Consider the following 17,348-nt stretch of genomic DNA (forward strand, 5'->3'; position numbering starts at 1 on the left):
GGTCCCTGTCCTGTTAGTGGGCAAGTCTGAGGCTTGAGTTGAGTTAGATGAGGTGTTTGCCAGAGATGCAGTAGCAACAAACTGCAGGACACTTTCCCTGTTCTGTTCTCTGAGAAGCTTGCATTGGTGGGTAGAGCCTGTAGTCAGACCACATGTCTGCCCCCAGTCCACTGCAGTCTGTTTGTGGTTATCTTTTTCTCTCCCTGGGCAGGAGTCATTTTGGAGTATCCCTGGCCCCTATCCAGGCTGCTTGCACACTGCTGGGCCTGTAGCACTGCCCTGGATGGGCCCTGGCCAAGAGCATATTGATGGGGGGGAAGGGGGAGGATGGGAGGGAGGTGGGGGTGGGTGGAGTACGGACCCAGAACGTGCAGCGGGAGGGAGGGTAGTGGAGTTTGGTGTAAGCAAGTTAGGTAGTAAGTGGGCTGTGCTGGTTCCAGCAGGTAGTCTTATGTTTATTCTAGGGAGGGTGGGAAGAAAATGGCAGCTGCCAGTTCCTCTGTTCTTGGAGGAGTCTCCCAAGGATCTCTGTTCCTCCAGGACCCCTCTGAGATGAATAAACTACTCTTCCTCCTGTATGCCCCAGGCGGTTTTTATTTTTTTTTTTTTTATTTTTTTTTTCAACGTTTATTTATTTTTGGGACAGAGAGAGACAGAGCATGAACGGAGGAGGGGCAGAGTGAGAGGGAGACACAGAATCGGAAACAGGCTCCAGGCTCTGAGCCATCAGCCCAGAGCCTGACGCGGGGCTCAAACTCACAGACCGTGAGATCGTGACCTGGCTGAAGTCGGACGCTTAACCGACTGCGCCACCCAGGCGCCCCCTCCAGGCGGTTTTTAAACTGCTGCTTCTATGCTGTATCCCCAGGGGCTATTTTGTACCACCTTTTTTTCTTTTTTAAGTTTATTTAGTTAGAAAGTGCTTGTATTTGCATGTGTGCACAAGTGGGGGAGAGGCAGAGAGAGAATCCCAGGTGGACTCGGGCTCATGAACCATGAGATCATGACCTGAGCCATAGTCACATGCTTAACTGAGCCACCCAGGTGCCCTGTTGTGCTGTCTCTTTAAGGGCAGGGACTCAGTATCCTTTCATCCTCCTTGCTTTCCTTCCTTATTTTTAAAATTCCAGGTTTGAAGTCCTGCTGGTTGTAAGAACTCACAAAATTCAGATCGTCTGGTTTTTTTACTTTTTAATTTATTTTTTATTTTATTTTTTATGAATATAACTTATTGTCAAATTGGCTTGCATACAGCACCCAGCGCTCATCCCAACAAGTGCCCTCCTCAATGCCCATCACCCATTTGCCCCTCTCCTCCACCCCCCTCATCTACCTTCAGTTTGTTCTCTGTATTAAGAGTCTCTTGTGGTTTGCCCCCCTCCCTCGCTGTTTGCAACTATTTTTTCCCCCTTCCATTCCCCCATGGTCTTCTGTTAAGTTTCTCAAGTTCCACATATGAGTGAAAACATGATATCTGTCTTTCTCTGACTAACTTATTTCACTCAGCATAATACCTTCCGGTTCCGTCCATGTTGCTGCAAATGGCATGATTTCATCCTTTCTCATTGCCAAGTAGTATTCCATTGTATATATAAACCACATCTGTTTTTATCCATTCATCAGTTGATAGACATTTAGGCTCTTTCCATAATTTGGCTGGCCTTCTGGTTTTCAAAGCCAACTGTTCTAGGGATTTATCTTCCCTATAAAGGCTCCTCCATGTGAGGGTCTGTTTTTTTCCCCTCTCCACCCCCTCGACTCCCTTCAGGCCGCTTTTTTCAGACCCCTACCTACCCTCCTCAGTATGGTCTCTACTCTGCATTTAGTTGTGGAGACTGTTATGCAGTCTTCGGGTAATTTTCTGGGTTATTTACATAACCATGTAAATGTTACCTGGTTGTATCAATGGGATGAGGTGAACTTAGGGTCCTCCTACTCCACCGTCTTCCAGTAATGATAATTTTAATTTATAATTTCAGTACAGTTATAATCACAGATCTTAAATTCTTATTAAACAACCTTTAAACTACTACAAAACTATCCTGGAATTTGCATAAACAGGATAAAAGTCTTCCCACAAAGTCAGTAGCAGTCTCATTCTTTCAACTAGCCCATGTTCTTAATTATTCACTTACTAGTCCTTGAATTTATATTCTACTAGACACTGTGTACGCCCTGGGGATTCAGTAGTAAACAAGATACAACTTTTATCCTCATAGAGCTAAAGGCTTTTCTAGAAGAAATGCCTATAAACTTAGATCTGAAGGGAGGCCAGGAATTTACAGGTGAGATGTAGGGGTGGGTTGGTGGGGGCACTACCAGAGGAAATATCTGTAGCAGAACAACATAGGTAAAAGTTGGCTAATTTCAAAGAATATTGTACATATGGTGAGCAGCTATTAATTTCTTCATGCCTGGAGTACAGAATATAAAGGATATGGAAAATCCTGTGGGAAGGGTTAAGACATAAGCACTCAGATTGTGGAAAATTTTGAAAATCTGTTAAGGAATTTGAGATTTATCCTTAGGATGATGAAGCACTATTGAAAAGTTTCAAAAGAGAGTATATCACATTTGTATTTAGAAAGATTTCTTGGCTGCATTATGGAATAAGAGTTGGTGGGAAATAAGCTTGGGGGCAGTTAGGACAGTGATGACATGTATAGTAATTCAGATGAGAGGTGAAATTGGATCAGACTGTAGCAGTGGCAGTGGGGATGGGGAGAATTAAATAGATTTTTTGAAAATAGGTTAAATCAGTAGGGTGAACTATTTGATTAGATGTGGGGAATAAGAGGGAAAGAGGAATCCAGGATGACTAGCTGTTCGGCTTGAGCCATTGGATCAGTGGTTGTTATTACTCACTGAGCTAGAGAAATTACCAGGTAGGGCTTTGGAAGTGATTCCCTGTTTGGTCTGTAAGAACTCTTATGAGTCCAAGAATTTGTGATTCTTGACTAAGAAAGCGTATTCTGTTTCCTGCAGATTAGACTATTTTCACTGCTACTCGCTTAAAATTGGGAAGGAAGTAAATATGTCATTTCCAGGATGTCCATATCTTTGGCTACTCACAGATTTCAAAATAATAGTTAAGATTCATTGTAAGAGTTCATTGGTTTATTTGTTAAAGTAGATAGAATGCTGTTTTCTATAGGTAGTGTATAATTTTGTCTAGTTATATATATAACTTAGTTATATATAATCTTTTATTGTCAATACAATCCATTGTTAAGTAACTTACAAAGTAGCTATAATGATGACAGAGCCATTGTTGTCAAGGGTGACAACATAAATATAATGTCTAACTAACCTAATAAATGTTAAAATATTTCACAACTCTATTGCCAGTTGGAATACAAAATGGTACACTTTGGAAGACAGTTTGACAGTTTCTTGCAAAAGTAAACACACTTTACTGTCTGATACAGAAATCATACTCCTTGGTATTTACCTAAAAGAGTTGAAAACCTATATACCACATGAAAATCTATACCACATAAAAACCTAAACACAGATGTTTATAGTAGCTGTATTCATAATTGCCAAAACTTGGAAGCTTGGAAGCGTTGTTTCCAAGATGCTCTTCGGTAGATAAATGGATAAAAAGACTATGATACATCCATGCAGTGGAATACTATTCAGTGCCAAAGAGAAATGAGCTACCAAGACATGAAAAGACATGGAAGATGTCTTAGATGCATATTAGATGTCTTAGATGCATATTAGATGTCTTAGATGCATATTACTAAGTGAAAGAAACCAAGCTGAAAAGGCTATATATGTGTTATATGATTCCAGCTATATGACTTTATGGAAAAGACAGAAAATGGAGACACTAAAGAGATTAAGTGGTTGCTTCGGGTTAGGGGCAGAGAGGGGTGTTCGAATAGGTAGGGAACAGGATTTTTAGGACAGTGAAACTCTTCTGTACTCTTCTGTACCATACTATAAATAGTAGATACGTGTCATTACAAATTTGTTAAAACTCTGAGATCACCAAGAGTGAACCCTATTATAAATTATGGGCTTTGGGTGATGATATATGGATCATCTTCTTCCAGGGTTACCTTTTATTCAGAGATACACACAGATACACATACATAAATAATTTTTGTGGCTTTTACAATATTTGTTAGAAATACTGCTTATATTGTTTTATATTAGTAACTATAGGGCATTTCTTCCAACTACAAATCAGTCCTGAATAATAGATTCATGTTATTGAAGGGTTGAGTGGCTTTTTTTTTTTTTTTAATGAAAAATTGATGTAAGCAAATGGAGAACTAACTCTGCAAGTCAAGAATGCTGTTAGGCATGCTGCTGTCATGCTCACTTCTCCTAACATTTGAAGGAGAATTTTGAAAATAGCCTTTATGATTGATACAGCCACTGGGAAAAAACAGTATGGAGGTTTCTCAAAAAATTAAAAATAGAAATACCATATGATCTAATAATCCCACTACTGATTATTTACCTAAAGACCACAAAAACACTAATTCAGAAAGATCTATGGGGGCGTCTGGGTGGCTCAGTCAGTTAAGCGGCCAACTTCGGCTCAGGTCATGATCTCGCGGTCCGTGAGTTCGAGCCCCGCGTCGGGCTCTATGCTGACAGCTCAGAGCCTGGAGCCATTTCAGATTCTGTGTCTCCCTCTCTCTCTGACCCTCCCTCGTTCATGCTCTGTCTCTCTCTGTCTCAAAAATAAATAAACGTTAAAAAAAATTTTTAGAAAGATCTATGTATGCCTATGTTTATTGCAGCATTACTTACAGTAGCCAAGATAATGGAAACAACCTAAGTGTCTGTCAGTAGACAAATGGATAAGGAAGATGTGGTTTGTATATACCATGGACACACACAGACACAACCATAGAAAAGAATTAGATCATGCTGTTTGCGACAATATGGATGGACCTAGAGGGTATTAAGTTGAATGAAACAAGTCAGGGAAAGACAAATACCGTATGATTTTACTCATGTGGAATCTAAAAAACAAATGAATGAACAAACAAAAGGCAGACTCAGACCTATAAATACAGAGAACAAACTGATGGTTGCCAGAGGAGAGGGGAGTGTGGGGATAAAGGGGATTGGGAGATACCTGCTTCCAGTTAGGGAAGGAGTAAGTCACAGGAATAAACGGCACAATATAGGGAATATAGTCAGTGGTATTGTAACAGTGTTGTGTGGTGGCAGATGGTAGCTACACTTGTGAGCATAGGATAGAATTGTCCAATCACTGTGTCTTATACCTGAAACTACTGTAACACTGTGTGTCACTATACTCAAAACAGTTTTTTTAAAGAATAGAATCTTTATGATAGTTATTATTTTTAAAACATAACTTCACTTATCACTGCCATTTTCCTTTATGAAAAAAAGAAAAACTAGTTTACCCACGGTCATACAAAGCTTAGTTATTCTATACGTATGCTCCAGAAACGAACATCTAAGATTCTCCATGTTATGAGGATATTGAACTTTATTACAGAAAACACTTTGTATGCTAGAAGGAATTTCTTTCATTGCATTTTGTTTTTCTCTGCCTTATTTATTTATTTATTTATTTATTTATAATTTTTTAAAATCTTTATTTATTTTTGAGAGAAAATGTGAGCAGGGGAGGATCAGAGAGAGAGGGAGGCACAGAATCCGAATCAGGCTCCAGGCTCCGATATGTCAGCACAGAACCCAACACGGGGCTTGAACTCACAAACCGTGAGATTGTGACGTGTGCCAAAGTTAGAGACTTAACCGACTGGGCCACCCAGGTGCCCCTTTTTTCAGCCTTTTTTAAAGAGAAGGAAGAGTCCAAAGGAATAAAGAAAGAAGAGGTAGTCTGAAGGACATATGAGGAGTTCAAATTAGAATACATTGTGGGGTGCCTGGGTGGTCAGTCAGTTGAGCGTCCGACTTCAGCTCAGGTCATGATCCCTGTGGTTCATGAGTTCAAGCCCCATGTTGGGCTCGCTGTTGTCAGCTTGTGAATGTGGAATCTGCTTTGAATCCTCTGTCCCCCTCTCTTTTTGCCCCTCCCCCACGTGCGTGCTCACTCTCAAAAGATAAAACATTTTATTTATTTATTTTTATTTATTTTTTTTTTTTAATTTTTTTTTCAACGTTTATTTATTTTTGGGACAGAGAGAGAGACAGAGCATGAACGGGGGAAGGGCAGAGAGAGAGGGAGACACAGAATCGGAAACAGGCTCCAGGCTCTGAGCCATCAGCCCAGAGCCCGACACGGGGCTCGAACTCACGGACCGCGAGATCGTGACCTGGCTGAAGTCGGACGCGCAACCGACTGCGCCACCCAGGCGCCCCAAGATAAAACATTTTTAAAAAGCATATAGAATATGTTGGCTTTTAACAGCCTGTGGTAAAGATTTCCCATAGTACTTGAAAATGTTGACCTGGAGAGAAGAGTGATTAGGCTAGAGATATATATTTGGAAGTCATTAATGTAGGTGGTAGTGTGAACTGTGGAGTGTAACATGTAGAGTAAGAAAAAATGAACAAGGACAGAACCCAATGGAACACAAATATGTAGGGAGCAACAAAAGAGAAACCCATGGAGATAACTGAAAGCAAGCTCCCTTGATAACTGCCCAGTTCTTAAGAATTGGTAGAGAAGAGAGAAGACCAACTTGGATATGAGCAGCTGAACTTTCCAATCCCAAATCTTATTGGGGATCTCATCAGTCATTGCTGCTACAGCTATGCTGGTCTTGCCGAGTACAGCTTGCTCTTCCTGCACTGGACTCTCTTATTTCTTATAGCTGAAAACAGTAACACTTCACAAAATACTTAAAGATGATAGAAGGAAATCATAAATGGAAAGTGACATTAACCAGTTTAGGAAAATATCAGTGTGACTGCTCTTATTACTCATAGAATCACTTGGCCCCTTGAGACTCTTTAGAGAGTTGTGTTCTTTCCCTGATAGAGGTTTGCCTCCTTGCTGAAACCAAGATCTGCTTCCACATGGAAGATATTTATTTTTTTCCCAAAAGTGAGGAGAGTTGTTAGGCACATTTGGACTGCTCGTAGTCTAGGCTCAAGGTAATGAAGGCTAGAGAGAAGAGTTTCTTCTTCATGTCAGTCTAAGTTCGATCTTTCATGGTTTCTTTTCATGTCATGAGGTGTATTTTCCCAAGCTGATTAACAGTGGCACTGTCCATCCACCTCCTTTGAGGGAGACAATACTCTACTCACAAGGGTATAACCATAGTCTGTGAAGCCACACAAGTGACCATCTCAGAATATATTTGTCCAACAATGGAATAAGGGCTAGGACCCTCCGTTTCTGTCCTTATGGGCTTTTCCAGAGGCTGCTTGGGCTTTCTGACAGCACTGTATGTAGCTACACTCTAAGGGCATGTATTCCAAGAGAGTGAGGTGGAAACGCGTGGCACTTTTCATATGATTAAGCCTTGGAAACCACAGTCTCACTTCTGCTATAGGCTTTCATTTGAGACAGTCATGAGGCCCTACCAGGTTTAAGGACTAGTCATGAGATTAAGCCCCGCATCAAACTCCACATTGAGCATGAAGCCTGCTTAGGAGTCTCTCTTTCCCTCTCTGTTGCTGTCACTCCCTTGCTCACACACACACTCTCTCTCTCAAAGAAATAAACATTAAAAAAATACTTGTTGACAAAAGAAAAAGAGGGACAGAGAGAACAGAGAATGACATGAATTAGAAGGGAAGTTCAGTGTACAGTGTATGGCAGGGAGACCAGTTAGTTAGGAAACTGTAGCAAGATTCTGAGTCTGGCTTGAAGCTCAGAATTAACAAATAGCAGTGAAGATGGAAAGGAAACCCTGATTTGGAGGGATGTTAAGGAGGTATAAACTGCAAAATTTAGTGATTTTTGAGTATGGAAGGAAAGGAGATGGGTCCAGATGGAGGAAGAGGAGAACCAGATAGTACTCTGAGTTCTGGAGTAAAAACAGTGAATATGAGTCTCTTTATAGGATTGCTTTTAGTGTTGATTTTTTTCTTCATGGATGAATAAGTAGATAGCAGTACTTAGTAACTACATGAATTGTGGCACTGTTAACAGAGGAAAAGCTTCGTGGGAGAGGAATTCAGTTTCGCAAGTGTTAAGTCAAGGCTGCTGGTAACTGAAACAGGTGAGCAAGATTCTTGGTGGATAGTAGGAATTGTGATTTGAAACTCAGGGCTTGAGATCATCTTGAGGGTTTTCTTTTATGTTTGTCTGATGGAGGGAGGAAGACTTTGTTTTTCCTACAGGGAAGAGAAAAATTCCACTCTTCGCTCTCATTTTTAGCCTTGATTGTTTTCTGTTAATTTTGAAAACTTTAGGAAGTTATTAAAATTTTTTTCTCTCTACCATAGATGATGTGACTTAACTTTTTAAAATATGCTAGACAGTGGCTTTGGGAATCACAGCCTCTGGGAAGGTCCTTGTTATCTGGCAGGTCACGTTGTCTTCGTCCTAGAATATGTGGATCATAATTTCATAGTTCTGTGCTATCCCTTGATACCATTTTAAGAATTAGAATCCATGCAGTTCATTTTAAATTTTTACAGAATTAAAAAAAAAAAATTTATGGGGCGCCTGGGTGGCTCAGTCGGTTAAGCGTCCAACTTCGGCTCAAGTCATGATCTCGCGGTTCGTGAGTTCAAGCCCCGCGTCGGGCTCTTTGCTGATGGCTCAGAGCCTGGAGCCTGTTTCAGATTCTGTGTCTCTCTCTCTCTCTGACCCTCCCCCGTTCGTGCTCTGTCTCTCTCTGTCTCAAAAATAAATAAACATTAAAAAAATTTATGTATTTTTGAGAGACAGAGCATAAGCAGGAGAGGGGCAGAGAGAGAGAGGAAGATACAGAATCCAAAGCAGGTTCCAGGCTGCATACTGTCAGCACAGAGCCTGATGCAGGACTGAAACCCATGAACTGCAAGATCATGACCTGAGCCAAAGTCAGCTGCTTAATCGACTGAGCCACCCAGATGTCCCTAATTTTTTCTTTTAATGTTTATTTGTTTTTTGAGAGAGAGAGACCTAGAGTGAGCAGGAGAGGGGCAGAGAGAGAGGGAGACACAGAATCTGAAGCAGGCTCCAGGCTCTGAGCTGTCAGCACCGAGCCCGATGCAGGGCTCGAACTCACGAACCTGTGAGATCATGACCTGAGCCAAAGTCGGATGCTTAACCAACTAAGCCACCAGGCATCCCATGCAGTTCATTTTAATTGTTTTTAACATTTATTTATTTTTGAGAGACAGAAACAGACCACAAGTGGGGGAGGGGCAGAGAGGGAGGGAGACCCAGAACCTGAGACAGGCTCCAGGCTCTGAGCTGTCAGCACAGACCCCCACATGGGGCTCAAACTCAGGAACTGTGAGATCATGCCCCCCATGCAGTTCATTTTAAAGCCTGAATATTCTAGCTAACACTCAGCATGTTAGAGGAGGGACTTGAGGGCCTTTGGATAAAAGTGCATACTGATGAAGAGACTCTGAGGTCACTCTTACTTAGCAATATTCACATCAGCACAGCCATTCTAGCTGCAAAAAAAACTCCAAGTAATTGTTGGAATAATAATGCTTCTGTTTGATTCTTATAGGAAGATTTTGTTTCTCAGTGAATTTTAGTAACATTTTTTTGCCCTATCTTGCTCATATGATAATAATTTCATAAACAGTGAGGTAGGGGAGCATTAGTAAATCACATATACTCCTTTTCCTACTTTGTAATGTGTATCTTTCCTTTAGAGAACTTTGTTGATTTCTTATGCAGGTTTTTTTTTTTTTTTTTTTTTTAAGAGGGTACGAGGAAGAAAGTGGTGTTCTTGTATATGTCCATTGGTATCCCTGTGTAAACTAAACTGAGTTACTGGTTTCTGACTCCTTATAAAAATTTTTGGGGGGAGAGTATTGGCAGCAAAAAGTAATGAATGGAAACGAAGGGAAAAATCTAGGTTGGCTCTGAGCAAATAACTGCTTCTTTGAGTCATACAACAGAAATATTTCAGTTTGAATCATCTTAGAACTCTAGCCCTATAGTGTTACTTGTCAGTTATAAATATTTTAATGCTAGGAGCCTTTCTTTTGTTCCTGGAAGCAAAGGGTGGCTCTCCTGATGTCATTTTACCAGAGAATAAGTTCTTTAGCAATAGGGAAGATTTGTTTTATATTGTATAACATGCAGCATCAAATAATAACATTAATATGCTTTCTCAGAAATACATAAATGATTCTCGTATAAGTTAGATGTCAATACTAATGTGTTGTTGTTATATAATCTGTATTTTATGTATGAGGAAACCTTTGCTCAAAGAAATTATGATTTGCCCTAAACTACTAGAACGCAGGATATTCACATAGAACTAGAGCCTTGTTTTCTTAGCTATAATTATTATTTGAAAATCACTGTTATATTTTTCTGAGTAATAAAAATCACTTACTAAGCGCTGTTTTTTTGATGACTAACCTAAAAATTATGGACCCATTTCTCTTATAGGGTTTTATAATATCAGTTACAGTACTTACGTGATTAAAGTTTTTTTCTTGTTTCACATTTTATTAAAAAAGGAAAAGTATGAAAAGCATGGCTTAGAAGCAGAGTGCTTTGTATATTCATCATTATCAGAGGACTCTAGATCTCAAATTAATTGCAAAGGTTATTTTTGCAAATAATCTGCCTACTGTGTTCTGTGTTTGTTGATAGAATGCACAGTGCCTAATAAGAATTTGTTTGCTCTCTGTCCTAGGTTCCTGGCACAGATCTCCTAGAAGCCTGGGAATTTCCTGAGTAGTAAGAGCATTATCCTAGTGAAGTAACTAATGAAGGGCCCCTAGATAGCTTCAGAATAGGGGCTAGTTACCAGAGGACTTGAGCCATCCAGGCCTCTGGGGAAGAGAGGAGGTTGGAGATTTGAGTTCAGTCACATGGCCAGTGATTGAATCAGCCCTGCCTATGTAATGAAGCCCACTAGAAACTCTAGATACTGGGGCTCCTGGGTGACTCAGTCAGTTGAGCATCCAACTCTTGGTTTTGGCTCCGGTCATGATCTTGCAGTTTGTAAGATCGAGCCCTGTGTTGGACCTGTGGCTGACAGTGCAGAGCCTGCTTAGGATTCTCTCTCTCCCTGTCTCTCTCTCTCTGTCCCTCCTCCTCTCCCCACCTCTTCTTCTCTCTCAAAATAAATAAACATTTTTTTTTAAACCCTCTAGATACCAAAGCTTAGTGCAGCTTTTTGGTTGATGGATACATTGTTGTGTATGTGTAGTGGTGGTGAGTGACATACCCTGCTTCTGCTGGAGAGACCATGAAAGCTCTGCATTCCCTCTAAGACCTCACCCTGTGTGTGTCTTCATTTGGTTCTTAGGATTTGTATCCCTTGCAATAAAACTGCAGTCATAAGTTTAGTGCTTTCCTGAGTTCTGTGAGTCGCTCTAGTGAATTATCAAACCTGATAGTCATGGGAACGCCCCAGATGTATAGCCACTATGTCAGAAGGGCTAGTGGGCTAGGGACCTCTGAAGTAAGGGCTGTCTTAGTGGGGTCCATGCCCTTTAACAGGTAACATCTGTGCCAACTTCAGATGGTTAGTAACAGATTAAATTATGTAAATTGGAGTTGAAACAGAATAACTGTGTTGTATACTCTTTTGGCTCCCAGTGAATGAACTTCAGTAATTGAAGTGTATTTGGTGTTAGCTAAATATAGCATGGCTCTTTAATTTTGATGTAATCAATAATGAAGTATGTTTTGAATTTTTATCGCTTCTTGGCCTTTTGGCTAAGATCAAGTGTAGTATCTGTTCTTATCAGTGAATTTCTTAGAAATTCAAAATTTACTAAGTTAATGTTGATATGCTTATATTAATATCTTAAACTCTTAAGATTACCAGGATTTATGTCTCTTTAACTGATTTTTATTCCTCAGTAGGGTCTAGGAATTTTCAGAGATCCCTTCAGCTTCTTTTGCTTGATTCCCTTTGTGACCAGCAACTTAGACCTGCAGGATTGCTGACTAGATTTAGAAGTTGTGTATTTAGAAAGGGTAACAGGACCATCATGGGTTAAAACCTTGGTCTTGATTAATAGCTTTAGTAGTGAGTATATGGCTTCTATGAAAGGTAAGAGCATCCATAAAAAATGGGCAAATTCTCCTCCCATGTTTAAAGAACTGCATTTATTATGTATTTGAGCACACTGAAAAGCAATCTAGAGAATTACCAAGGAACAGAAGACACAGTATAGTCAGGGACTGGTATCATAGTAAGAAGATCAACAGTAACACAAATAAAAACTCAGGGTAATCCAGAAACACATAAATAGCTAATTGCTATGACAACAATACAAACTGTCAATGGCTTGAGACAGTAAAAGTTTATTTCTCTTGTATTGTTTAATCTAATGTAGGCCAGGGTGGGAGGGGCTCTTTTGTAGAGACATTCAGTGACCCAAGTTTTCTTCCATTGTGTGACCTTATCATTTTTTTAAGGCCTCACCTCCATTTGCCTTTAGCTGATGGATGGCAAAGGACAGACAGGTTATGTACCTCAGCCTGGAAGTGACACACATCACTTCTGCTCATATTTCATTGGCAAGAACTAGTGATTTGGCCCTCACCCAGATGCAAGGATATTGACAAGGAGAGAATATGGATGTTGGTGAGCACCTGAAGGCTGTCACAGATCCAGAACCAGTAGTGGCTGCACACTGGTGCAACATGGCTTATCCAAGTGAGAATGGTTTGGGGCCATTTCTAGGAGTACCAGGAGGAAAAAATGTAATAGAATGTAGTTTTCAAGGGATTCAGTGTCCTGTTTATAACCTTATGAGGATAAAGTAGGTAACCTGTATGTTGGGGATAGAAAGTATGGTTACCTGGGCAGTACAACCTGCATCAGCCCTATAATAGCATATGGAATGGGCAAAGTCTGCTCTCTATTGTGGCATTGGGAAGGCAAGATAGGAGAATGAGAGATCTCCAGAGGACTGGACTGTACTAATCAGTCCTGTACGCAGCATCGGTCACTGTGCCTGGCTCAGTGTAGGCATTCTGGATATGTTACTTGAATGAGTTAATACCTCTTTGTCCTTAAACAAACAAAACCCTTTCCCTCCCTTGTTCTCCTTCAGTATTTTCCATTTCTCATCTTTCCAGGAAAACTCTCCAGAAGGCTTATTTATACTCTCTGCCTCTGCTTCCTCTCTTTGCATTGTTTCTTGGAACAACTCCACACAACTTTTTACTCCCACTACTCCACAGAAATCTCCTCAAGGTCACCAGTGATTTCCATGCTGTCAACTCTCTCCTTGTTAAAACATTGTCTTTACTTGGCTTCTGTGATATCCATGCTTCTGGTCTTTCTGTTTCGTCACTGGCTGCATTTTTCATTTACCTTTTTGCCAGTTCCCCATTCTCTTCCTAACCTCTTAGCGTTTATTCTTGAGCGTCCCAGGGCTGTGACCCCAGCCTCTCTTCATTTATATTCATTTCCTCAGTGATCTTATCCAGCCCTGTGATGTCCAATACCATCTATTTATACTGAATTTTCTAACTGTTCCCTGAATTTTAAATTCTGATTTCTAAATGCTGACTGAAAAATTTCATTTGGATAACTAAGAGGCATCATAGACTTAATATATCCCAAACTGAATTCTTTATTCCAGCCTTCCAACCCTTCAGTAAGACCCTCTCCTTCTACATTATTCCCCATTTCAGTAAATAGCTATCCTATTCATCCAGGTGCTCAGACCAGAAACTGTGGCATTGTGATATCTTCTTGACTACTCCTTTCTCTCACATCTAACTTGTCAGCAAATCATATCTTTTATGTCCTCAAAACATGTTTCCTAATCACCTGGTATCTTCGTTTCCACTCTTAACCCTCCACAGTCTCTTCTCAGAGCTGCCAGGGTGAGCTTGTTAAAACAAAGTCATTTCTCTGTTTAAAACACTCCACAGTTACTTCCCGTGATGCTTGACACAAGATAGAAAGATCCTACCAAGGCTTGTGAGGCCCTGTCTTATCTGGCCCTGGCTACCTCTCGACTTCATCTTCTACCAGCTCACTCAAATGCATTGCACTGTCCTCCTTGCTGCATCTCAGCCATGGCAAGCTCACTGACACCTCAGGGATTCTGAACTTGCTGTTTCCCCTGCCTGAAATATTCTTTTCTGAGATGACCTCACATGTAGAATTGAAAGCACAGTCTGGAGCCAGACTGTGTAAGTTTGAATTTTCTAGTTGTCTGACCTTGGACAAGTTATTTAACCTTTTTTGTGCCTCAGGTCCTACATCTGTAAAATGGTGAAATAGGAGCTACCTTATAGAGTAATTGTGATGATGAAATGCTTTAATGTATGTAGAACACTTAGAATAACACCTGCCCTATAGTAAGCACTACATGTTAACTGTGATGATTATTATTACTTCATCAGGTCTCACCTTAAGTGTCACCTGCTCAAAAATTATTTAAATTGTGGTAGAACCATTAGAATGAATAATGAATATGCAGCCTCCTGGGGGAACTGTTTTGAAGAGGACAATTACATGTGATGAAGAGAAAATGCATGTATAGGAAATGGCTTTCTGTGAATGTCAGAGGAGTGCTCCTTTTTTTTCCTTTTTTTTTTTTTTTTTTAACCAACGTTGTAAAGTTGCCCTGCCCCTGCTTCCCTTTCCCTAGTCAGTCTCCCTTGTAGGATCTACTGCTGTCCAGTATTCCCTCTCCAACTCCAACTCACGTCAATTCAGGCAGGGCTTTTTAGAGACAAACAGTTGGGAACCTATAAGGATAGACATGGGAAGGAGAAAAATTACCTCACCACCACATTCTCCCTTCTCTGCCTCAGCATGGATTTCTTAGGCAGCATCCCACTTCCTCCTATCACCTTTAGCAAAATAATAGGAAATTTTTCTTGACCCTAAATAGTCTGTCAACCATTTATTACCTATGTGTATCTCTGTGTGTGTTTTTAAACTTTCCCTTTGGAGGGAAAGGGAATAAAATTGAAAAGGGACAGGACAAAAGAGATTACCTTTTAACTTCCCATCTGTTGTCATTGTTCCTATCAGCAAGCTTTTTTTTAAAACACCTAGACTTCTGTGGTATTCTTTGGGGACAGAAGGATGGGGAAATACTGTGAGGCTTGTCCTTGTTTTGTGGAGAAAATGCTGTGATCAGATACAGGCTATGGTGGAAATGGATAATGAGGGAGGGGATTCACCGGGAAGAGTGAAAGAGTGGGAAGGTTCAGAGAAAGGGGTTAACGGGACCACTCAGGCCGAGAAATAGCTCCAGTGCTCACACATCTCACAAATCCTTCTCCACTTGCAACCCCATGCACAGGCTATAGAAATCTCTCACCACTGGCTCAGAGCTGTGGGTACCTACTGTCAGTGCCAAATGAGAGGAAGCATGGAGCCACCAAAAAGTCAGATCTTATGCTTCCAGCCACAGTGAAAAAAAGGTTATTCTTGGTATTCTAACATCTACAAACATAGTAGCAGACTGTGTATTGTAACATATTTCAGATGATTTATGAGAGTTAAGAATTTTTTGGAGCTCAGTCCTTCTAGAACTACCCATTTACATTCTAGTATGTTAGGTAAAAATATTTGTCATATTTCTTTTTTTAGTTATTACATTATCTTTTAAAATATATGTGTTATAAAGTGAGCTTTGAAATCCAAATTTGATGTAATGGTGAGTCACATTGTAGCTTTGCATGAAGCAGATGCACTTATTTCCCTGGAAATTCTCTGAAATATTTAGACCATGGATAATCGGACTTTGGCAATCTGGAGGCAAGGATAAAATAATTGAATATCTGAATCTAAAAAGATTTTTGCTTATGTATAATTCTCTGTGCAAGTGGATCTGGAATACTTTTTATATTTTTTCTTTTTTTCTTTGGTAAAACCAGAAACAGGGTCTATATGAAGTAATTGAACTACTGGTTAATATTCCTAACGATACCCTCAATGCAGCCAAGAGTTTCTACCTTGATCAGGGCATAATAGCCTTTAGACGAGAGCTAGGCAGAATTGTTAGACTAGTGAATGGATTAGTTTCCCCACTTTGCATCTCATTTTTGTGAGAGTGATATTCACTGTCAGTTGTAAAGTCCATATTTGTTTTTTTTTCCAAATGAGATTTTTTTTTAATGTTTATTTATTTTTGAGAGACAAAGGCAGAGATTTTTCTGTCATGGTCTAATACTTCTCTACTCTGCTACTTCTTTACTCTAATGAGTAGTTATTCCTGTAAACTACAAAGGCAAAAAAAAAAGAAATAGGTATATATTTAATGAGTGAGGTCTGCTTCTCAAATTCTTCCTTGCTGGTCCCAGTCATAACAATTGTTTGCCTCCCAGGAGTGTGCGATATCCTGGAGGAGTGCACTGACTTGTGTGCCCACTGGGGCACCCTCAGCCAGTGACCTTGCACACTGGGTATATGTGTGAGGGCTATTCAGAGGTCCGTTAGGGGCCATATATTCCTGATGACAAATGTCAGTTCAGCATCTGACTGTCTGGAAAGATCCAAATAACTTCCTTGGTGATTTCAGGGTGTCTTTGGCCTTTGTAATGGATCAGTTCCTTTATCTTCAGTTCACGAGTTCCATGGGCACCTTCACCAGCTCTTTGTTTTGTTGCTGTTTTGCGAAAGGAGAGTGTACAAAGTTTCGGCAAATCTTGTTGAGGATATAGAACTCTCACGATATCTGTGGTCACATAGCTCCCCAGATTAGAAGTTTAGCCTTTGTAATTGCCTTGAGATAATTCAGACTTTTGAGGTATGGATAGGAAGGTTCCCTGGCCTTTAGGACCCTACGTTGTCATTATTTAGCTCTTCAAAGGGAAGACTGAATGTCTAAAAGTTGTAGATATCTGGGTAACCCATTCAGAAGTTTTAACACTCTTCAAAGCTGCTAAGTTAGTGAGGTCTAGTGTGAATTTTCTAATAGCCTGTGTCCTTACTGTAGTAAACTTTCCTTCAAGAGTTGACACTTCCTAGTTAATAGCACATAAAGGGATTGTTGATTAAATGGAATCTCATTACAGAGCATACTTTCAGCCCATTATATTCTATATATGTCAGATCTCCTTAGTGTTTACTTAGTGTACTTTTTTCTCTTGGGGCATCTCATCCAATGTACCACATTATATTCCGTTATCATATCTCCTTAAGCTCCTCTTGACTATGACTGTTTCTCAGACTTTCCTTGTTTTTAATGTCCTTGATAGTTGTGACAAGTATTCATCAGGTATACTGTAGGCTGCTCCTCTTGGTATTAGAAGCAATGGGATCATATGGTAAGACTGTGCTTAGTCTTGTACGAAATTGCAAAACTGTCTTCCAAAGTGG

The 17,348-nt window shown here is 40.2% G+C and overlaps 1 protein-coding gene and 1 pseudogene across 7 annotated transcripts in view; both read left to right on the forward strand.

Annotated features, from left to right (window-relative positions):
- Positions 1-17,348, forward strand: part of DENND5B (DENN domain containing 5B) — a 196,824-nt gene that overhangs the window by 54,086 nt on the left and 125,390 nt on the right. The gene's annotated exons all lie outside the window — the stretch shown is intronic.
- On the forward strand, positions 11,742-11,842 carry LOC121039100 (uncharacterized; annotated as a pseudogene).

Source organism: Herpailurus yagouaroundi, unplaced genomic scaffold (assembly GCF_014898765.1).
Source record: "Herpailurus yagouaroundi ecotype Mexico unplaced genomic scaffold, PumYag 166, whole genome shotgun sequence".
In the NCBI taxonomy this organism is placed as follows: Eukaryota; Metazoa; Chordata; class Mammalia; order Carnivora; family Felidae; genus Herpailurus; species Herpailurus yagouaroundi.